This window comes from Camarhynchus parvulus, chromosome 23 (genome assembly GCF_901933205.1).
Source record: "Camarhynchus parvulus chromosome 23, STF_HiC, whole genome shotgun sequence".
Lineage (NCBI taxonomy): Eukaryota > Metazoa > Chordata > Aves > Passeriformes > Thraupidae > Camarhynchus > Camarhynchus parvulus.
Window position 1 is genome coordinate 4,917,859 of NC_044593.1, and position 21,689 is coordinate 4,939,547.

The following is a 21,689-nucleotide window of genomic DNA, read 5'->3' on the forward strand; positions in this document are numbered from 1 at the left end:
ATGCAACAGGCTATTGCTTTTAAGGGTTAATACTCTGTTAATGTGGATCCTTTTTCGGGCTCGTGCTGCCCAGAAAAGGTACCTGGACTGTCCATATCTTTGTTTTTATTGTCTCATATTGTCCTAATCCAAATTGTCCAAATTATTATTACTCTAATTGTGTTACTATTTTTACAACCATTTTATTACTATGAAACTTTTAGAATTTTAAAAACTAGTGATTGGTGTTTTTCACAGTCACCCCTGCTGCTCCTGCTGGCAGGAATGAGCCTGGAAACCGGGCTGGGGAGGCTGCAGCTGCTGCTGTGACACAGGGACAGCTCCACCCAGGGACCTTCTGCTGGAAAAGGGCTGGAGAAGTGAGATTCAGCACCGAGCCATGGGGAAAGGCTGTGGTGCTGCTCACATGAGGGTGCCTGGTACAAAGTTGCTCATTTTGAAAGGGATTTTTGGTTTGAATTTTTGGTTTTCCTCATGATTTTTCATTAAATTAAACATAGTTTTTGCAGGTTAATTTTTTTTTGTTTTCTCCTACCTCAAACCTTCTCCCTTTCCATCCCCTTTTCCCCCCCAAGCAAAGAAGGGGGATGATGTGACAGCAAACCCACAAGGTAATTTTTGCCCTAATTTTTTTTTTTTTTGAGGAAAACCATAGTCACTCCAGCTGGGAGGAAGTAAAAGGGATAATATTCCACAGCTGGGTTGAAATATTTCCGTTCTCTAACAAGTTGTGATGGAAAGATTCGGTCTCCTTGACCTTGCTGCCTGGTAGGTGTCACTTCAATATGGTGACAGGAGGAAGCTGACTCCTCCTTCCTCGAGTCCACCCACGGGGAGTTTTCCCCTGTGCCGAGCATCCCAGGAGTCACAAATCCCAGTGCTGGGCAGCACAGCCCCGTGCCTGTCCTTGGGGAAACATGGCCATGCAGGGTTGGAAAGGACCCCATGGAGCCACAGCGCTGTGTCCCATCAGGCAGCCAAAACAGAGGGGTTCGGGCTTCTTTGGGGGATCCCAGGGAGAGCCCTCCAGCCTTTCTGAGCAGGAGGGATGTCAGAATTCAGGACATCCCTCTGGCTGTCCTGGATTGCCCAAACCCCTGCCAGGGGGCTCAGAGACCCTGGCACAGAGACCAAGACACCTGTGGGTTTGATTATGACCCGTGGAGCAAATTGCCAACCTTATATGAGGATCTGCAGGCCACGAAAGTCTAAGTAGAATAATAATTAGTTTGTCACAAGGTGAAAAATAGATTTTTGGGTTTTTTAGAATGGGGGTTCAGGAGGCAAGATGGAGGGAATTGGGTGTGTCCAGCCTTTCTCCTTCTTCTTCTTCTTGGCCTCCATCTTCTGCTGTGATGGTGGCACTCACAGATTGGTTTAGAGTAGAAGCTCACTGTCTAACACAGGTGATAGGTATTGGGAAGTTATTGTAAACATTGTACACGTAGTTTTTAGTATAAAAGATAACAACACTGCCCCAAGGGTGGTCAGTGTGCCTCTGTCTGTCCTGCTGAATGGACCTCAGCAGGCCAGAGAAAGAATTTTATAGCTAAGAAACCATAAACAACCTTGAAACAAGGGCTCCTGGTCCCCACTCAACTCCATGGTCTGTGGCTGCACTGCCCTGCTCCAATCCCCAGAGTCCCAACACAGCTGGACTGGGATTGGTCATTAAGTTAAAACAATTCACATGCTGGGTGAACTGCAGAGTTCTGACTCCTTCTCTGACAGTCGGGCTGGGAAAAGAGACTTTCTAACACATCTCGGGGTCACTGTGAGCAGCAGAAGCCCTGAGAGACGGAAGCTGCAGAGGCAGCTGGTGCAGGGGGAGGCCCAGCCAGGCAGGGCTGTCCCTGCCCTGTGGAAGGGGATGTCACCACTCGCACTGTGCACTCCCTCTACTTGAGTGAGGATTCTCTGGACCTCCCATCCTGCAGGTCTGTGTCTCCCCATCCCTCCAGTGGGGCTGGGCCAGGGCTGGAGTGTGCTGAAGGTGCTGCTGCCTGTTGGGAAAGATGAAACAGGAAAGCCTTATAAATGTGATTGCCCGGCAAAAGATTTTGAGAATATGGAAACTCTAAGTGAGATTGAAATGCAAGCAAGCTTTGAGATCCCTCAGCTACTGAACAACTGGAAAACAATGGCATGGCCAGCTGAAGGTGATCCCCTTTGGATCAAACAACACCCTCTGCTTGCAGACAGGCCCAAGGCTCAGAGCAGACCCTGCTGGCTTGGCAGAAGGGGCCCAAAGAGGAGTTTTTAGGGTTTAAAATGTAACCCAGTGTGGGAATGTAATGATTCTTATAGGCTGTATGGAAATGCTGTAGGATTTGTATCTTGTACTAGATTGGTTAGTGAGAATCTGAATATTCAGCACAGAAGAAGATTTATGGTATTGTAACAGAAACTTTGCGTTCTTACCCTTTTTACTCTTCTCACCCTTTTACTCTCTCACCCTCTCATCCTCTCTCCCCCTCTCCTCTCTCAGCCTGCTCTGAGCTGTGGCTGGCAGCTCCCAGCAGGGCCCTGCACCCAGGCCCTTTGCAATAAACCACAAGTTCCTGACCTGGCTGCAGAGATCTCTGCTCTCTGTCCGTCCCGACCATCCTACCCCCCGACGCCCCTACAGCTGCCCACGCTGGTGCCACCCCTGGTGCCCAGCACCCTCAGGGTGACCCCTGGGCACTCCCCTGCTCTCTGCAGTGCCACCAGCCGGGGTCACACCGCGCTGGCTCCGGTGCCACCGCTCCGCACACGCCCGCCTCGGCTCTGGGAGATGCCAGTTGCCATGGCAACGGGATACAACACATCCTGGCATTGCCTGGCTGAGGCTTTGCAGGCTGGCAGGGTGGGGAGGTCGCTCCCCTCCTTTCCGAGGAAGCTCGTCATGGCACAGCGGGGGATGCATCACGGAAAGCTCCCGCTGCCGGCATCCTCCCGCTGCTGGCAGCGCCCCTCTGGGCAGGGCTCACCCAGCGGCTGCATCCTGCCCATCCCTGCCAGCTGTGCTCGCCCCGCGGGTCCCCTCCCTGTCACAGCCTCGGCAGGAGCGGAGCGGGGCCCCACCGGGAGCGTCTGCCCTGCTTCTGTCCTGTCCTCTCTGTCCTGTCTGTCATCTGTCCTTTCTGTCCTGTCTGTCATCGTCTGTCCTCTCTGTCCTCTGTCCTCTCCGTCTGTCCCCTCTGTCCTGTCTGTCCTCTCTGTCCCCACTGTCTGTCCTGTCTGTCCTCTCTGTCCTGTCTGTCCCCTCTGTCCCCTCTCTCCCCTCTGTCCTCTCTGTCTGTCCTGTCTGTCCCATCTGTCTTCTCTGTCCTCTGTCCTCTCTGTCCTGTCTGTCCTCTCTGCACCCTCTGTCCTGTCTGTCCTCTGTCCTCTCTGTCCTGTCTGTCCAGTCTGTCCCTTCTGCTCCAGGGACAGCCTGGCTGTGTCCCTGGGGCGCCGTGTCAGGATGTGCTGCAGGGAAAAGCCTCTTCATGAGGCTGTGGTGTCCCCTCAGGGCCCCACATGGGGCAGAGACCTGGCAGGGACTAGGGCAGGTGTGCAGCTCCCAATCACACAGAACTCCCAGAATTCCCAGGATCACTGGGTTGGAAGAGACCTTCAAGATCATCGAGTCCAGCTCAGCCCCAACACCTCAACTGAACCCTGGCACCCAGTGCCACATCCAGGCTTTGTTAAACACCCCCAGGGATGGGGACTCCACCACCTACCCGGGCAGAACATTCCAGAACTTTATCACTCTTTCTGTAAAAATCCTTTTCCTGAGATCCAACCTGTATTTCCCTTGGTAGTGGTATTTTTACCAATTTAGCTAGATAGGATGTACCTTGGCTTGTCTGGCCCTTGCTGCTGAGCCAAATAGCAGCACTGTGGTGTTTCACCCCACAGACACTTTTGGCTGGCTGGGTGTGTGGTGTTTCACCCCACAGACACTTTGGGCTGGCTGGTGTGTGGTGTTTCACCCCACAGACACTTTTGGCTCTATGGGTGTGTGGTGTTTCACCCCACAGACACTTTTGGCTGGCTGGGTGTGTGGTGTTTCACCCCACAGACACTTTGGGCTGGCTGGTGTGTGGTGTTTCACCCACAGACACTTTGGGCTGGCTGGTGTGTGGTGTTTCACCCACAGACACTTTGGGCTGGCTGGTGTGTGGTGTTTCACCCCACAGACACTTTGGGCTGGCTGGGTGCTGCTCTGGGCACTGCAGACAAGTCCAGGCCTGCAGGAGCTCTGGTGGTGCTGGGATGGAGCTTCCCCCCATACCAGGGGCTGCTCCTCAGGTTTCCCTGTGGCAGAGAAGCTTTAAGGCGATGGTGAAGGAAAGGAGTCGGTTCTGATGGAGGGTTTGGATCCAGAGCTTTATTCTGGCCCACAGGCCTCTGAATGCAGCACCAGCTCCAACAGAACTCCCTGAGCCCGTGGCTGCTGCTCCTTTGAACCCCGGGGAGAGGGGCAGGGAAGGGGCAGGGAGCCACCAAGCAGGGACAGGAGGGGAGGGACAAAGGGACAAAGGACACCTGGATGGCCCAATGCCCCCAGGGGTAGAGGGCATCCTTTGGATCTGCCAATCACTCAGTGCCCTTCTGGAATTCCAGGATTGACAGACAGTGCTGGGAGGGGAAATGAGAGGTGACTGACACACCTGGGAGGGAATTATCAGGGGAGGGACGCGGGTTTCTGAGGTAAACCCTGAAATCACAGCGCAGCAGGGCTGGGGCCGGCACCACCCGCACTCCCCAGGGCTGCCCATGGAGCGGCACCGCTCGGGAGGGGAGCGCTGCAGATGGAGAGGGGAGAGCAGAGCAGAGCGGAGCAGAGCAGAGCCCCCGGCTGCTGCCACTTCACGGCAGCGGCTCCGTGATCCCGCGTTGCCTTGACAACTGCGAAGGGTCTTTTACTGCCTGTCGGCTGCTGAGACTGAGACACGGATGGAGAGGGGGGCGTTAACTCTGCGCTCCTCCAAGTGCTTTGCACCCTCTGAGAGGCGTCCGGTTGTCCATCAGGACAATGCCTGTGGCAGGGAGGAGTGATGCATCTGACCCCACCGATATCAGAAGGCTAATTAATTACTTTATTATACTATATTATTCTACACTATATTACACTATGTTATTCTATACTATATTACACTATAGTATAATAAATAATATAGTGTAATAATATATAATATAGTTATATATAATGATATATATAATTATATACAATATATAAAATATATATTATATACTATATACTATATACTATATACTATATAAGATATAATTATATTATATAATCTATAATAATATATCATATAGTGTAATAATATATAATATATTATTATAGTGTAATATATTACACTATATTACACATCTAAACTGAATCTGCCAAGCACTCAGCTCTGCACACACTGCACAGAATCTCGTGACTGTCCTGACACACACACACACACCTGGCCCTGACGGGCCAAGGACATAAAACACCATCACTGTGGGTAAAAAATCTCCATGTTGCATTCTGCTTTTGCACAAACACAGGCACAGCAAATGAGATAAGGATATTCTTGGGAAGAATTGTGCCTTGCACAAAGAGAAATGTGGGGCTGCACACCTGGCCCTGAAAGGCCAAGGAACCAAATCACCATCACTGTGGGTGAACAATCTCCATATTGCTGGGCAATCAGGGCTTTGTGTCACCTCACCACAGCCCAGAGCTGGAAGGGTCCTGTCTCAGCTCTCTGCAGGCAACACAGCCCTTCCCCAGCCCCAGCATGGGGCTGGCCTCCACACCCAGGGCCTCATGGCACCAAGGAAGGAAAATTTGGTCCTGCTGGGTCAACAAAATGCACATTCGTGGGGGTTTTCCATAATTTATGGGCAGTGTGATTGATATCTGTGGTCCTCATTACTGCAAGCATGGATGGCACTGCCCATGCCGCCCTTCTAGGCCAGATCCTCAGGATGTCCTAAAGAAACACAGACTGGATGCCTGGAATTGCTGCTGGGCTCACAGCCACTGTGTGAGGAGCCTGGCAAGCCCTGCAGCCAGGCCAGAAACACTTAGAGGGTATTATAATTAAGTAATTATAATTAAGAAATAGTCGGCTTCTGATTGTGATGGCGCGAATTATAACATCTGTATTATCTCACCCTTCACATGAGACTAAAAATGTGTGTGAGCCCTCAGACACAGAGCGGATGGGACAGGGAGTCACAGGACCTGCAGAAGGACCCGAGGGGATGGAGGTGGGATCCCCTTGCCTGGTTTCAGCTGGAAGGACGTGTCCACACCAGAGGGTCAGCAGCAATAAACAGCTGCTGGTAGAACAGACTCATCTGACCTACTTTGGGCTCAAGGACACCCAGAGCCACCCCCTGCTGCTGTCTAGACAAGCAGGGCCCGTGTGAGCTGAGCTCAGCCTGCCCCAGGCTGTGCAGGAGGGCCTGGGCTCAGAGAGGGGCTGTGGGACAGGCAGCACAGACAGACAGACAGACAGAGCCGCAGGGACAGCGCCAGACGGTCACTGAGAGCAGCCAGGGCAGGGGACAGGCAGGGGACAGGCTGGGCTCTGGCAATGTCACTGCTGAGGTTTGCTGGAGGGGCTGGGGGCGGCGTCCCCCTGGTGTGAGCACGTTCATGGTGTTGACAATGTTCATGTTCCAGCTGGTGGCCTGAGTGCCCCCGGGCTCAAAGCAGCTCGCTGGGGTCTGGGTGAGCTGTGTGACACCAGAGCATCCCCCTCTGGAGCTGTCTGTGCCTCCACAGCCCCTCCCTGATGCACGGGGGCACCAGCACTGCACCACCAGCCTGGTGGCATCAGGTCACACCTGGCATCAGGTCACACGAGGAGACCCAGGAATGGTGGTGTGCTCATCCTGGAGCAGGGCACACTGAGGGCAGAGCTCAGGGATCTGCAGCTCCTCCCGAGGGGCAGCTCCCATCTCTGCTCTGGGCCAGGGACAGCAGCCAGGGCACGGCTGGAGCTGGGCCAGGGCAGCTCAGGCTGGAGCTCAGGGCCAAGGTTCTTCCCCAGAGGGTGCTGGCACTGCCCAGGCTGCCCAGGGAATGGGCACGGCCCCGAGGCTGCCAGAGCTCCAGGGATGCCCAGGCTGGGCTTGCTGGGGGCTCTGGGCAGGGTTTGGCTTTGGCACTGATCATCCCTGTGGGTCCCTTCCAGCTCAGCACATTCCATGACTGTGTGAGAGTGAGGGATGGGGGAGATGGAGAAATTTGGGCAGCGCTGCAGGGATGGCCAGGGTGGGGTTGCTGGGGGCTCTGGGCAGGGCCAGGATGATCCTTGTGGGTCCTTCCAGCCCAGGATGTTCCGTGGCTCTGTGGTTCCACATTGTGAGCTCATTCACAGCCTCTGGGATTTTCTGACACGCACAGGAATCCCCTGGCACCCCAGCCTGGCTGCAAGACCTGGAGTGACCAGGGACTGCAGGTCTGTATCCAGCCACAGCCAACACTCCTGAGCCCCTAACAGCTTCAGGGGGGCTGTTTCAGCCCAGGGCAGTGGGACAGACCCACTCATGTTCCAGGATCTTTCCCTGGAGAAAACACTTGTGAGCAAACAGCTTTTCCAGGAGGATTCCTGTCTCTAAACAGCACGGGAACAAGTACAGCTCTTTCTGAAACCATCACCCTGAGCAAAGAGGAGCTTCTACTCTTTAGAATCACTGCACTGGTGAGATGCACCAAGCTGGGCCTGAGCACAGCATTGCTGTGGATCCAGGAGCCCTGGGATGCTCCGTGCCTGCAGGCAGATCCACGTGGCTCCAGCTGATCCCTGAGCTTCCCCAGCCAGCTTGCATCCTCCAGGCCACATCTGGAAGGTGCTGAAATCCAGCTGCAGGCTGGAGAAGGCACGGAACAGATCCCCCCTTGCCCACACAACCCCTGGGTGCAGCAGGGCTCTCTGCAGGTGCTGAGCACAGGGGTTAAAGCTGAGCAGGTCCTGGTGGCTCCCTGGGGGCTGGCAGCTCTCCAGCTGTTTGCCCACCTGTGGCAGCTGCTGCTTTCTCCAGAAGCTGCTGCTATTGCTTTTAAATTGATGATGCAATTGGGCCTTATTTAAAGCAACAGCTCTTTCCCTTCCAATTTTGCTCGGTGATGAATATTGGCTCCACTTCTTTCCCTCTTATTCCCTGCCTCTTCACCTGGACTCTGAAATGCCCAGGGATGCGTGTGGAATGACTTTCTACCCATTGTCAGGCACTTCCAGTATCCCATAAATAATCTCCCACTTGTTTGGTCTAAATGTAATTAAGATCCTCGCTCCACGCTTGGCGACACTGACCGGCCGCAGCGCTGGTGATTTATGGGGCTGCATTGTTTGGGGCTTTAATTGCAGGCTGCAGCCTGGCCCTCCCTGACAGCCTCTCCCAGGAATGATATGTTTATGCTGCAGAGGAGTTCGGGGTGATAACTGTATAAAGCAGTTTGATAACGAGGACCACACTCCTCGCACACAAACCTGTTGAAGGTGTTGCTGTAGGAGGCATTTTCTGAGAGCAGGGCAGGGAGTTCCCCAGAGAGAATCAGCTCCTTCCCATGCACAGAATATTTGCAGGCTGCCTGCGATTGTACTGATTGTCAGGGAAAATTATGTGAGAGCTGCCTTTTCCTTCAAATAATTGAACTGTGTGGATCCTGTGGGTATTTCGTGTGGGCTGTGTGCTGGGCACAGGGTGATCAGTCACGTTAAATCACATGGCTGTGCTGCCGGGCCGGATTGGAGAGAGCTCCGGTGCTCATGTGCATATTCATGAAGGGGAATTAGGAATTCAGCCCTCCTGGGCAGGGCTGAGTGCAACTTTGCTGTCTCTGCTGTTCCAGGGAGCTGGTGTGGCACGAACGAATGTTCAGGTGCTGGGCACACCTGAGGGGACTCCCCAGTGCCTGCCACTCTCTGTCTGCGTCCAGCTGCTGCTGCTGGCTCAGAGCCCATCCATCCCTCCATCCATCCATCCATCCATCCATCCATCCATCCATCCATCCATCCATCCATCCATCCATCCATCCATCCATCCATCTATCCATCCATCCCTCCATCCATCCATCCATCCATCCATCCATCCCCATCCATCCATCCATCCATCCATCCATCCATCCATCCATCCATCCATCCATCCATCCATCCATCCATCCATCCATCTATCCCTCTTCCATCCATCCATCCATCCCCATCCATCCATCCATCCATCCATCCATCCATCCATCCATCCATCCATCCATCCATCCATCCATCCATCCATCCATCCATCCATCCATCCATCCATCCATCCCTCCCCATCCCCACCAGGCAGCCCAATCTCCCTGATTGCAGCAGCTCTGGGTATCCTGGGCTCTCCTCAGCCCTGGGCCTGCTCCCTCCTCTCTCCTGCCTCTCTCAGAGGCTCCTCCCGAGGCTCTCCCGGTCCCCCCAGGGGTTCCAAGTGAGCACAGCCGCTGCTGCTCCTCTGCTGGGCTCCTCTCCTCTCCCTGGGGCTGCAGCACAGCCAGCCAGGCTCTCCCAGCCCTCCCAGATAAGCTGGATTAAATCCCTGTCTCATTCCATCAGCAAGGGCACGAGGGATAGAGGGGGGGTCCTTATCTTGTTCTTATCTGTGCTGCAGCTGCTCTGGCTGAGGAGGTGAGCGCCCCAGCCCCTGCTGCTGGAACTGCTGTCCCTGCAGAGCCTGACAATGGCCCTGCTTGTCAGAACACGGCCCTGCTTCCCCACCCCGAGGGCTCCGAGGGAAATCCTGAGCCACCTGATTGTGGCAGACAGCGAGGGGCAGCCCCAGCAGCAGCTCCTGCTCTCTGCAGAGCTGCAGGCAGATGTGCTGCAATCCAGCTGCACAGCACAGCACACACAGCCCTGCCCCTGCTCTCTCTGACACATGGAATCATTAAATCCCAGGCTGGTGGGATGGGAAGGGACCTTAAAGCTCATCCAGAGCCCCCCTGCCATGGGCAGGGACACCTCCCACTGCCCCAGGCTGCTCCAGTGCTGAAAACACTTGCAGTGTACTATAATTAAGAAATAGTTGGCTTCTGATTGTGATGGTGTGAATTATAACATCTATATTATCTCACCCTTCACATGAGACTAAAAATAAAAGAAAAGTGTTTAAAGCATCTCTCAGTTACCCCATCTCTGGGTCAGAAAAGGGCTTAATCTGGCACTCCAGGTCCCATCCAACCTGGGGCAGCCAGAGCTGCTCTGGGCACCCTGAGCCAGGCCTCTCCACCCTCTGAGTAAAGAATAACCATGGTTCCTCGTGATTCCAAGCTCCAGAGGGACAGGTTGACCCAGAAGTTTCTCCAGGTTATGGCCTTTGGTCCCCATCTCTCAGCAGGACCCTCCCACAGCCAGGGCACTGCAAGGGCTGCAGCTCCACATCCCCAGGTGCCCTCAGCTACCCAGGCCTGCAGTCAGAGCCCTCTGGGGCTGGGAAAGAACCTCTGGATGCAAACCATTCCCAAAGGCTCGGGGCACTGGTGTCGAGCGTCTTCTCATGAGAAAGGGAACATCATCAAAACAAGGCTGGATGTGGCACTGGGTGCCAGGGGTGAGTTGAGGTGTTGGGGCTGGGTTGGACTCGATGATCTTGAAGGTCTCTTCCAACCCAGTGATCCTGGGAATTCTGTGATTCATCAGGGTGTGAGCAGAGCTGGCAGTGCCACTGCTGTGGTGCTGTTTGGCTCCTCTCAGTTGGAAATGAGAGTACCCTCATCACTCTGCACAGCTCCTGAAAGGTGCCTGTGCTCAGCTGGGGCTGGGCTCTGTCTCCAGGCACTGACAGAACCAGAGCACACAGCCTCAAGCTGCCCCAAGGGAAATACAGGATGGATATCAGGAAAAGGATTTTTACGGAAAGAGTGATAAAGTTCTGGAATGTTCTGCCTGGGGAGGTGGTGGAGTGCCCATCCCTGGGTGTGTTTAACAAAGCCTGGATGTGGCACTGGGTGCCAGGGTTGAGTTGAGGTGTTGGGGCTGGGTTGGACTGGATGAGCTTGAAGGTCTCTTCCAACCCAGTGATTCTGTGAGAATTCTGTGAAGGGGAATTCAGTTCAAACAGCTCCAGTAGCAGATGGAAAGGGACATTTCCAGGTTTTTCCAGGCCAGTGGCTGGGGGCCATGCCCAGGTAACCTTGCAGGAAGTGAGGGATGCTGTGATCCCATGATTTGTTATGCACCCACAGGTTTTGTGCTGACACCACTGTGCACCCCCACATTTTAATCTGGTGTTGAGGACCTGTGAGGAGAGAGGAGAGACTTTGGAGCCCTGAGCCCCAGCAGCCCAATTCCTCCTGCCCTTACCCCTGGGCTCCATCCTCCCCTCTGCTCCCCAGCACACACATTAAGGGATTACTCTGTCATCTTTTCAATCTCTCTGTCAATAGATTTCTTTTTCTCCCAGCTGATTTTTTTCTCCCCAGCTCGAGCTCTTTCACTTCATTAATACACCCAGAAGGGAAGAGCAGCTGCCTGCATTGTCTGGCTAGGAAAATTTCTTGCGCTGCTGGATTTGTAAAACAACTGATTAAAGACAATGCAATTAATTATTCCTTGATGAAATAGTGGAAATTATCCTGAAAAATGAAGAAATTTAGCAGTGGAACATTAAATCCCCATAATTATGTCATTTCTACAAAGGGGGCAGGGAGGTGAAGTATAAAAATAAAACGCAAGGCACAGTCTTTGTGCCAGCTCCTTGCTGGGGGATGTGGTGCCCTCTCCATGGGCTCCTGCCTTGGGGGTTTGCCTCAGGACACCCCCAGATTCCCCCAGAGCCCCCCTGGCACAGGCAGGGAGCAGGGGCTGAGGGTCCCTGCAGAGCCCCTGCCAGGCCAGGCTGTGTCCTGTGGGCTGGGTGTGAGCATCCAGCTGTGCTCACACATCCAGCTGTGCTCACAGCATCCTCTGCCATGGGGGCAGCGCCCACGCTTTGTCACTGCCCCTGCTCCTGCTGGGACAGCCTGGAAAGTCTGAGATGCCTTGGAGAGGAAGCTGTGGCTCAGCTTTCCTCACCCTCAGCCCTGCCCCACGCCGTGCCCTGCCCAGCAGCACCCTGTGCACCCTTGGGACACCTCATGGGATGCCAAAAAGTGCCCCATGGGGCTTGGCCTGTGGGCACCAGCTGTGCCCCAGCTCCTGGGGTGTCACCCAGCCCCTGGAGCTGTCCCCTCCAAGCCCCCAGCGCCATCACCATGGAATGATGAAGTCATTCTTGCTGGGGGAGAGACTGTTGAGATCACCGAGTAAAATATTCCACCAGATACCCCCGTGCTCACTAATCCACATCCTGAGGTGACACATCTGCTCATGCCTCGAGCATTTCCAGGTCCACCCTCCCCCTGCAGCCTCCTCTGCCCCCTGTGCTCCTCTGCCTCTTGCCACACAGTGTTCATGGGCCATCCCCTTTCTCACCACTAATCCCTGCCTCATCCTTCCCTCCTTAAACTCTGGATTTTCCATCTGCCAGCTCTCTCTCTGTCCTGGTTGCCTCCCCATTGCCCTGTGCTGTCCCCATCCCTGCCGGAGCCGTAACTCCGGGGGCAGAGCCGGCCCCAGCCCCGCTCCAGCCGCGCTGGCTCCACATCCCCATGCCGGGTGCCGGTGCCCGGAGGAGCGGGGACAACGCCAAGAATCCCCGGGAGGAGCAGGGACAACGCCAAGAATCCCCGGGAGGAGCAGGGACAGTGCTGGATCCCACCAGGGAGGAGCGGGCAGTGATGGATCCCAGGATGGATCCCGGGGTGGGGGGATCCCAGGATGGATGGATCCCTGGGAAGATCCCCGGGAAGAACGGGCCCTGGTCCCCGGGGATGGGCGTCCCCAAGCTGTTACGTTGTGGTTGGACAGTGCTGTCCAGCCCGGAGGATCCCAGGGAGGATGGAGCACTACTGGATCCCCCGGGATCGAGAGGGGTTAGTGATGCCCGTGGGGGTCCCCGGGGGGCAGTGGTCAGGCAGGTGGGGGGCCGGAGCTCCCAGGAGAGACAGTGGTCCCCAGGAGCAGCGTGTGTCCCCGTGTATCCGGAGCAGTGCGATATGCAAGATCCCCCGGAGCATCCCCGGGAGGAGCAGCAGTGCCGGATCCCCGGGAGGAGCAGCAGTGCTGGATCCCCCGGAGCATCCCCGGGAGGAGCGCAGTGCCGGCTCCCAGCCCCAGAGCAGGGGAGGCAGGAGGAACGCGTGGCACGGCGAGAGGATGTGCTGCCTCCTCCGCACTCGCAGCTGGGAACTGTTGATTTTATTTATTTCTTCTATTCTGAGATTTATCAAACGTGGGACTGGAGCCTTCCCGAGCCTGGTGTGCGTGGAAGGAATCCAGGCCCCACACACCACCTGCCGAAATGTAATTACCAGATGCGTTAAATGAATAAATCTTCCGGGCACCATTTTCTGTCGGTGCTGGAAAACCCACGGGGAGCCTGTGAGTGCTCTGAGCTGCCGGTGCCACCCCCGAGCCCCCCGTGAGCCCCGGGCTCGGGGGCTGGACAGCTCCAGGGCTTTACCTCAAGTCATTGGGAGCAGCTTTTTGTCCCACTGTCAGCACGGGGTGGACCTGCCATGGAGATCCTGCCCATGGTGGGGATGCTGCAGCTCCAGGGGTGGCTTCATGGAATTGTGGAACTGTGGAATGGCTTAGGAGGGACCTTAAAACTCATCTTGTTTCAAGGTGCCATGGGCAGAGACACCTCCCAGTGGGCCAGGGCACCCCAAGCCCCATCCAGCCTGGCCTGGGACATTTTCCAGCCACAGCTTCTCTGGGTATTGGTATTTTTGCCAATATTGCTGCATGGGACATGCCTGAGCTTGTCTGGCCGCGCTGCTGAACCAAACAGCAGCACTGTGGTGTTTCACCCCACAGACACTTTGGGCTGGCTGGTGTGCGGTGTTTCACCCCACAGACACTTTGGGCTGGCTGGGTGTGTGGTGTTTCACCCCACAGACACTTTTGGCAGGCTGGGTGTGTGGTGTTTCACCCCACAGACACTTTGGGCTGCCTGGTGTGTGGTGTTTCACCCCACAGACACTTTGGGCTGGCTGGTGTGTGGTGTTTCACCCCACAGACACTTTGGGCTGGCTGGGTGCTGCAGCTGGGCCCGTGCAGACAAGTCCAGGCCTGCAGGAACTCTGGTGGTGCTGGGATGGAGCTTCCCCCCATACCAGGGGCTGCTCCTCAGGTTTCCCTGTGGCAGAGAAGCTTTAAGGCGATGGTGAAGGAAAGGAGTCGGTTCTGATGGAGGGCTTGGATCCAGAGCTTTATTCTGGCCCACAGGCCTCTGAATGCAGCACCAGCTCCAGCAGAACTCCCTGAGCCCGTGGCTGCTGCTCCTTTGAACCCCGGGGAGAGGGGCAGGGAAGGGGCAGGGAGCCACCAAGCAGGGACAGGAGGGGAGGGACAAAGGGACAAAGGACACCTGGATGGCCCAGTGCCCCCCAGGGGTAGAGGGCATCCTTTGGATCTGCCAATCACTCAGTGCCCTTCTGGAATTCCAGGAGTGACAGACAGGGCTGGGAGGGGAAAGGAGAGGGGACTGACACACCTGGGAGGGAATTGTCAGGGGAGGGACCCGGGGTTCTGAGGTAACCCCTGAAATCACAATGCAACATCTGGGCAGCCCTCCCCTGTGGGATTTTGGACAAGGGGTGACCAGGGTGGTGCGGGTGCAGCTGTGGTCAGTGAGGAGCAGTGCTGGGCCCGGGCAGTGGGAGAGAGTCCTCACCTCAGCCTTGGAGACCAGAACACTCAGCACAGACCCAGCATCAGGAACAGGTCCTGAGTGCTGCAGGATCCCTGGAGATGAGTTCTGTCTCTTTCTGCAGGAAAAAGGGACCTAGAACCTCATAAGACTCCTTGGCCCAGAGAGGTTGGGGATTCCCCATCCCTGGAAGTGTCCCAGGGCAGGGTGGAGGGGCCTTGGAGCCACCTGGGATGGTGGAAGGTGTCCCCATGGCAGGGGGTGGAAGGAGATGTTCTTTAAAAGTTCCAACCCAAACGAATCTGTGATTCTCTGATTCTCTCTGCCCTTTCCCCAAGCATCAGCCGCTCTCCTTCTAGAGATTTAGCTGGAAACAAAGCGTGAAAAGTTCAACTCATCACATGCTGCTTGATATTTTTCTAATTCCAGTTCAAAAAACAGAAGTCAGTGCTAGAAATGGAGGCGTGAGGAGCCTGGGTTGAGGACAGCTCGTAAAAATTGTTTTGCACCCATTTTCTGACCATTTCTACTAATCACATACCATGAAATGAACAGTTTGCAAACACCCTATGGGCTGAAATTTGTTTGCATAAACTATTCAGTGAACACTTGCAGATAACAAATTCATTTGCGGAAATCAGGATCAGCTTCTCAGCAACTTGCAAATGGGAAATAAAAAAAAAAAAAAAAAAAAAAAAAAAAAAAAAAAAAAAAAAAAAAAAAAAAAACCTGCAATGAATCGTGCACAAGGAGCTTCTTCCTGCAGGACCAAAGCTCAGGCATGCAGATGGTTTTGGTGGTGCAGAAGAGTTGCAGGAAAGAAACAGGGGAATGGCCCTTGCTTGTTTGAGTTTAAAAATTAAAAATCTTGGCTTGTGTCAGAGTATTCCCAAGGAAATGGGTGGGATTTGGGGTCCAAGTTACAGGAGAGCTCCTGGGGGTCAGTGTGCAGCACCAAGGGATGGGCTGTAAGTCAGGCCTTGGAACACAACCCTCTTTTGGTTTCTAACCAGAGCAGAAATATTGGAAATGTGACTTTTTGGGGCGTTGGCAGCTGCTGACCCCAGGCACGGCTCGTGCTCTGTGGTTTGCTCTGTGGTCTGGGGAGCTGTGCCAGGAGAGCCAGAGGAGATCCCTGGTGTGGATCTCAGGGGACATCAGGCCCTCCAAGGCCCCTCTGCGCCCAGGGAGAGCTATGCTGGGGGGTGCTGGAGCCTGTTCCTGGGTTCTCCTCGTGCTTCCCTCAGCCATCCCTGCTCCTGGAGCTGCTCGGTGTCTCTGTTACTTACAGAAGACAAATGCAATTGGACTGGCAGGGAGTGCAGCTCTCCCAGAGCAGACAAATGGAGCACAAAGTCAACTTTCCAATCATCATTTTTCCTTAAAAAAAAAAAAAAAAAGAAAAAGAAGATGATGTTCCCCCTGCAAACAACTAGATTTGATTTCAGACTCTCTTTCACATTGTAAATGCTGCTTGATTGTTCTTGCTAACCCTCCTCTACCAAGCATGTATGTGCTCATGATACCAAGGATGTGCTGATGTCCTAAAGCTCTAAAGGGGTGCAGGAAATGACCCACCTCAGCTATGGGGACACAGAGGGACCCCTCAGAGGGTGGGCAGGCCCTGGCACAGGGTGCCCAGAGCAGCTGTGGCTGCCCCTGGAGCCCTGGCAGTGCCCAAGGCCAGGCTGGAGCACCTGGCACAGTGGGAAGTGTCCCTGCCATGGCAGGGGTGGCACTGGGTGGGCTTTAAGGTTGCCCCCAACCCAAACCATTCTGGAATTCTGTGATTCTTCGAATCACGGACTGGCTCAGGTTGGAAGGTCTGACTGGAGACCCTCTAGTCCAACCTCCCTGCTCAAGCAGGGCCCCAGAACACATCCCCCAGGGTCCTGTCCTGTCACCCCACTGCTGGGGACGTGCCCTGCTTCCCTCTGTCCTTTTGCCACCAGGATGGGTTCTGTGCTCTGCCCTTTGGATGTTCTTCTGCTGGCCCTGGAGCTGCCTCTGCTTGGCTCAGCCCATCCCTGGGCAGCTCCTGGGGCACCCCCAGCTCTGGGCTCAGCTCTGGGCCCCTCAGTCAGGAAGGACCTGGAGGGGCTGGAGCAAGTCCAGGGCAGGGAATGGAGCTGGGAAGGGCCTGGAGCCCCAGGAGAGGCTGAGGGAGCTGGGAAGGGGCTCAGCCTGGAGCAAAGGAGGCTCAGGGGGCCCTTGTGGCTCTGCACAGCTCCTGCCAGGAGGGGACAGCCGGGGGGGTCGGGCTGTGCTCCAGGAACAGGGACAGGAGCAGAGGGAACGGCCTCAGGCTGGGCCAGGGCAGGCTCAGGGTGGATATTGGGAAATTTCTTCACCCATAAAGAGTGGCCAAGCCCTGGCACAGTAGCCCAGGGCAGTGGTGGAGTCCCCATCCCTGGAAGAGTTCAAAAAATGAGGAGCCATGGCACTTTGCCATGTGGTTTAGTGAGTGGTGGGATTTGGTTTCCAGTTGGAGTTGATGACTTGGTGTCGCAGACATCTTTTTGTGAAAAATCCTTTCCTTAGGATTTTTTCCTCCTGAGAAGCTGAGAGGCCTCAGGGACAAAATGTAAACATTGGTTATCTGCTGCTGTGGAATGCATCAGGTGGAGTTTTGATTGGCCCATCTTGGATGTTTATAATTAATGGCAAATCACAGCCCAGTTAGCTCGGCTCTCTGTCCAAGACACAAACCTTTGTTATTCATTCCTTTCTATTCTATTCTATTCTATTCTATTCTATTCTATTCTATTCTATTCTATTCTATTCTATTCTATTCTATTCTATTCTATTCCATTCTTAGCCAGCCTTCTGAGATGAAACCTTTTCTTCTATTCTTTTAGTATAGTTTTAATATAATATATATCATAACATAATAAATCAAGCCTTCTGAAACACGGAGTCAGATCTTTGTCTCTTCGCTCATCCCACGACCCCTGTGACCACCTGTCACAACTTGGAGGTGTTTTCCAGCCCTCAGTCCTTCCTCCTGTGCCTCTGTGACTCTGCTGGCGATGGGCTGAGGGCACAGCTGGCTCCCAGCACCTGCAGCAGCCCCGGCTGGGCACCAGGGCAACGAGGGACAGACAGATGGTGATGGGACAGAAAAACAGCCAACCCCCCCAAAACAGCCAACAGCCAACCCCCCCAAAACAGCCAACAGCCAACCCCCCAAAACAGCCAACAGCACCGGGACCTCCTCCCTCCCCGTGTGCCTGCCCTGTGCCAGCCAACAGGGCCGCAGCGAGCCCACCCCGCTCTGGCTGTGACTTTCCAGGAAGGAACTGAGCTCCAGGAATTAAAAGCTTTGCAGTGAGATGTGACAAAAAGGAAGAAAATGCCTTCAAACGCGCCTCCTTCATCTCTCCCAGCACTTCACCTTTCCGTCGGCTTCAGTTATTTCACAGCCTCTGGAAAAGAAGAAGGGGAAAAAAAAAAACCTAAAAAAAAAACCCGGTTAGGAACTTACTGAATAAATCATATCCATTCCCTCCCCCACCTCCCTCCTTTCTTTTGTGCAAATCAAAGGCTGGGAGCTGCCAGGAGCTGACAACGGTGCCCCCAGCCCCCACCTCGCCCCGGTGCTCGGGAACTTTGGGGGGATTCAGAGGCAAATCAAGCTCTGACAGCGCAGCCGGAGGGACGCGGGGGAAGCGCTGCCGCTCCTGCAGGCGCTCGCTGCCTGCTCCCCGTGGGTCTTGTAGTTTGGAAACAAGGTACCGAACATGTGGGGAAGGCTGATAATCTCCGAAGTGTCTGTGATTAAGTGAAACCAGCAAATTGAGATGCTTAGACAATTAGTAATCTTGGCGTGGAGGAAAAAAAAAAAAAAGAAAAAAAAAGAAGAAGAAGGAGGGAGAATCAAAGAAGAACGGAGGGTTTGGGGTTTATTTTTATTTGGTTTTATTTATCTTATTTTAGCTCTCCCTCCCCCTCCCGTCCTTCTAATTTCCCGAGTTTGTTCCAGCTGGATTCGAGGCCAGGGCGAAGCGGAGCCCAGACCGCCCCAACAGCGAGCGCGGAGCGGGGGTCGGGCACGGCCACGCACGGAGGGGACCCCGGGGCTCTGGCAGGGCGTGCCCCGGGCTGCCAGTGACGCTGCCATCGCTGCCAGCCCTTCATCCATCGCCGCTCTGCCCCTGCCCGGGCTGCTAGCCCCGCTGCCATCGCTGCCAGCCCCGCTGCCATCGCTGCCAGCCCCGTTGCCATCGCTCCCTGCCCGGCCCCGTGCCCACCCAGCCTCGGGCTGGCAGCTCGGGGAGCGGAGCCGAGCGCTGCCCACCCGGCACGGGGGGTGCGGGGGCACAGCCGGGGTCCCGCAGCCTCCTCCTGGCACGGCTGCAGCTGGGCAATTCAGGAGGGAGATCCCAGCTGTGATCCGGCTCGGCAGCTGCCGGGTGCCCGGTGCCCCGGTGTGCTCTGTGTGCCCCCGTGTGCTCGGTGTGCCCCGGTGTCCCCATCCAAGGGGATGGAAAGTGAGGACTGTGTGCCCGATGTCCCGATGTGCTCCGTGCCATGGGACTGTGCCACCCCCCCGAGCCACAGCGTGCCAGGGCCTGCTCTCACTCTGGCAGGCTTTGTTTGCACTATTGCATTGGTATTTTTAATTTCCCTACTAAAGAACTGTTATTCCTGCTCCCATATCTTTGCCTGAGAGCCCCTTAATTTCAAATTTATAATAATTCAGAGGGAGGGGGTTTGCATTTTCCCTTTCAGGGGAGGCTCCTGCCTTCCTCAGCAGACACCTGGCTGTTCAAACCAGGACAGACAGGAAGGATCTTTGTATGATAAATTCCAGCAAAGGTTTATTGCATCCACCACGCCAAAGGGCTCAGGGACAAAAACAGAGCCATGTGTTGTGCACAGGCAGCTACGGGGTCAGTGACCAATGACCCGAGGGCACAGGGGTGGGCAAAGGGCAGCACCCTGTAGGGAGGATGAGGGATGGATAATTGGGAATCCTGTTGAAAGAGGACACAATGGCTTGGAGCCACCTGGGCTGGTGGAAGGTGTCCCTGCCCATGGCAGGGTGCGGAACTGGAGGATTTTTAAGGTCTCTTCCATCCCAAACCAGCAAGGGGGTGATTTACACCATGCAGGGGTGGGCAGGGCCAGCTGGGGGGAGGCAATGTGGGGTAGATTGGCAGTGCTGCTACAGAGCACCACGGGGGAAGTCCTCTCTTCCAGCCTAGGTGGGGAAAACTCTGTGGTAGATCATTCCAGGGCAAAGCCTGGCAGTTTCCCTGAGAGGTTTATTTCATTCCCACCCTGGAGCTGCCTGGACCTGCCAGCCCTGCCAGGAGCTCAGCTGGGAGGACAATATCCCATCGCTCCAGGCAGGGGGAGATGCTCTGCTGGAGCTGCTCCTCCCAATCCAAGGTGTCCAGTAGGGACCTCAGGGTTCAACCCAACCCCGTGCCAGAGCCACCCGGAGGTCTCAAGGATGCAGAGAGGTGCCCAAGCATGCCCACAGCCAGTTCCTGCTTGCTCAGGGAAGCTGGGAGCTGTCCTGGAGACCTGGATGCCCTCTCCATCCTCCCACTCCTCTCTTGGCTCACACTGGTTTTGCCCTTCGTGGTGCTTGGCTGCCACTTTTCAAAGGCAGCTCAAGCAGCCCTCTGTACATCACTTTTTGACCAAGTTTCATTTCTTTTTCCCTTCATCTCCTGCCTCTTTATTTGTTTAGAGTTTTATCTCTGGGATTCCAATTCCTCCTCAGGAGGTTGTTGCATAAGTAGCCTCCACACTGATTGCAAGGATTTTAATTTGGTAGCTTTCATCTTAAGCTGTTTCTAAGGCACTTCCTCATTTGTTTAAAATCACCCTGCCTAAAGCCTGCAAACTGTTTTTCTGGCTTGATACTCCCCAAAGGGCTGAGGGACTTAATTTGAGTCCCTGCTCCCTTTGTGGCTCAGTGACAGTTGTCTGGATTAAGTCAAGAGCTGCCACTTCACTCGTGTGCCCCGGACCTGGATTTGCAAGGCTCTGACATTGGACGCCTCCAGGGCACTTGGGAGCTCTGAACTCACAGGTGGCAACGCTCAGCTCTGCTCTGCAGCTTCCCTGAGACCTCCTGCTCCCTGGGTGACAGCCAGGGGGACACTGAACCCCATGGGGGAGTCAGGGCAAGACTCTTCCAGCCAACGTGAGGATGAGCACCTGCCCCTTTTTAGGGGATTTTAGCACCGGCCTGTGCTCTAGGTCGAAGGGAGAGCAAACCAAGCAGAGCAGGGAGGAATGGAGAGGGGAATTCTCTCTTCTCCATCCCCTTGGATGGCTGCTGCAGCCCAGAGAGAGCTGGAAAGGGGAATTCTCACTTTTCCATCCCCTTGCATAGTGCTGCAGCTCTGGGAGAGCTGGAGAGGGGAATTCTCCCTTCTCCATCCCCTCGGATGGCTGCTGGAACTAGGCTGGAAAGAGGAATTCTACCTTCTCCATCCCCTTGGATGGCTGCTGCAGCCCTGGGAGTGTTGGAAATGGGGAATTCTCCCTTTCCATCCCCTTGGGGGGCTGCTGCAGCCCTGGTGTCTCAGCCCTGGCAGGGATGAGAGCGGAGGGCACAGCCAGAGGTGCAGCCTGCCAGGCTGAGCCCCGCAGAGCAGCAGGATCCCCGTGGGGCTGAGCCCAGGGAAGCAGGGCCAGCTCAGTGGCACAAGGTGTGTCACCTCCAGGGCTAGGGTGACCCTGTGCAAGGACTGCAGTGAGGGAGGTGCCTGTCCCAGCTGCTCTGGTGTCCCCTCTACCCCCCCATTTCTGGTGCAGGTCCCCAGCCATCCCTTTCTCCTCTTTGATGGTTCTCCTCAGGGTCTGGCTCTCTCCAAACTGGAAGGGAGTCACCCTCAGGCCCCACCTCTGGTTTACAGGATGTGATTGATGCTGATTTAATTGGTGTTGGTTTAATTGGCTCATGCAGCTCCCATATGTGTTGGGAGGGGGCCAGGGAGAGCATTAAAGGCTCATTACACATTACAAGCATCTTCCCCCATCTCCTCTCT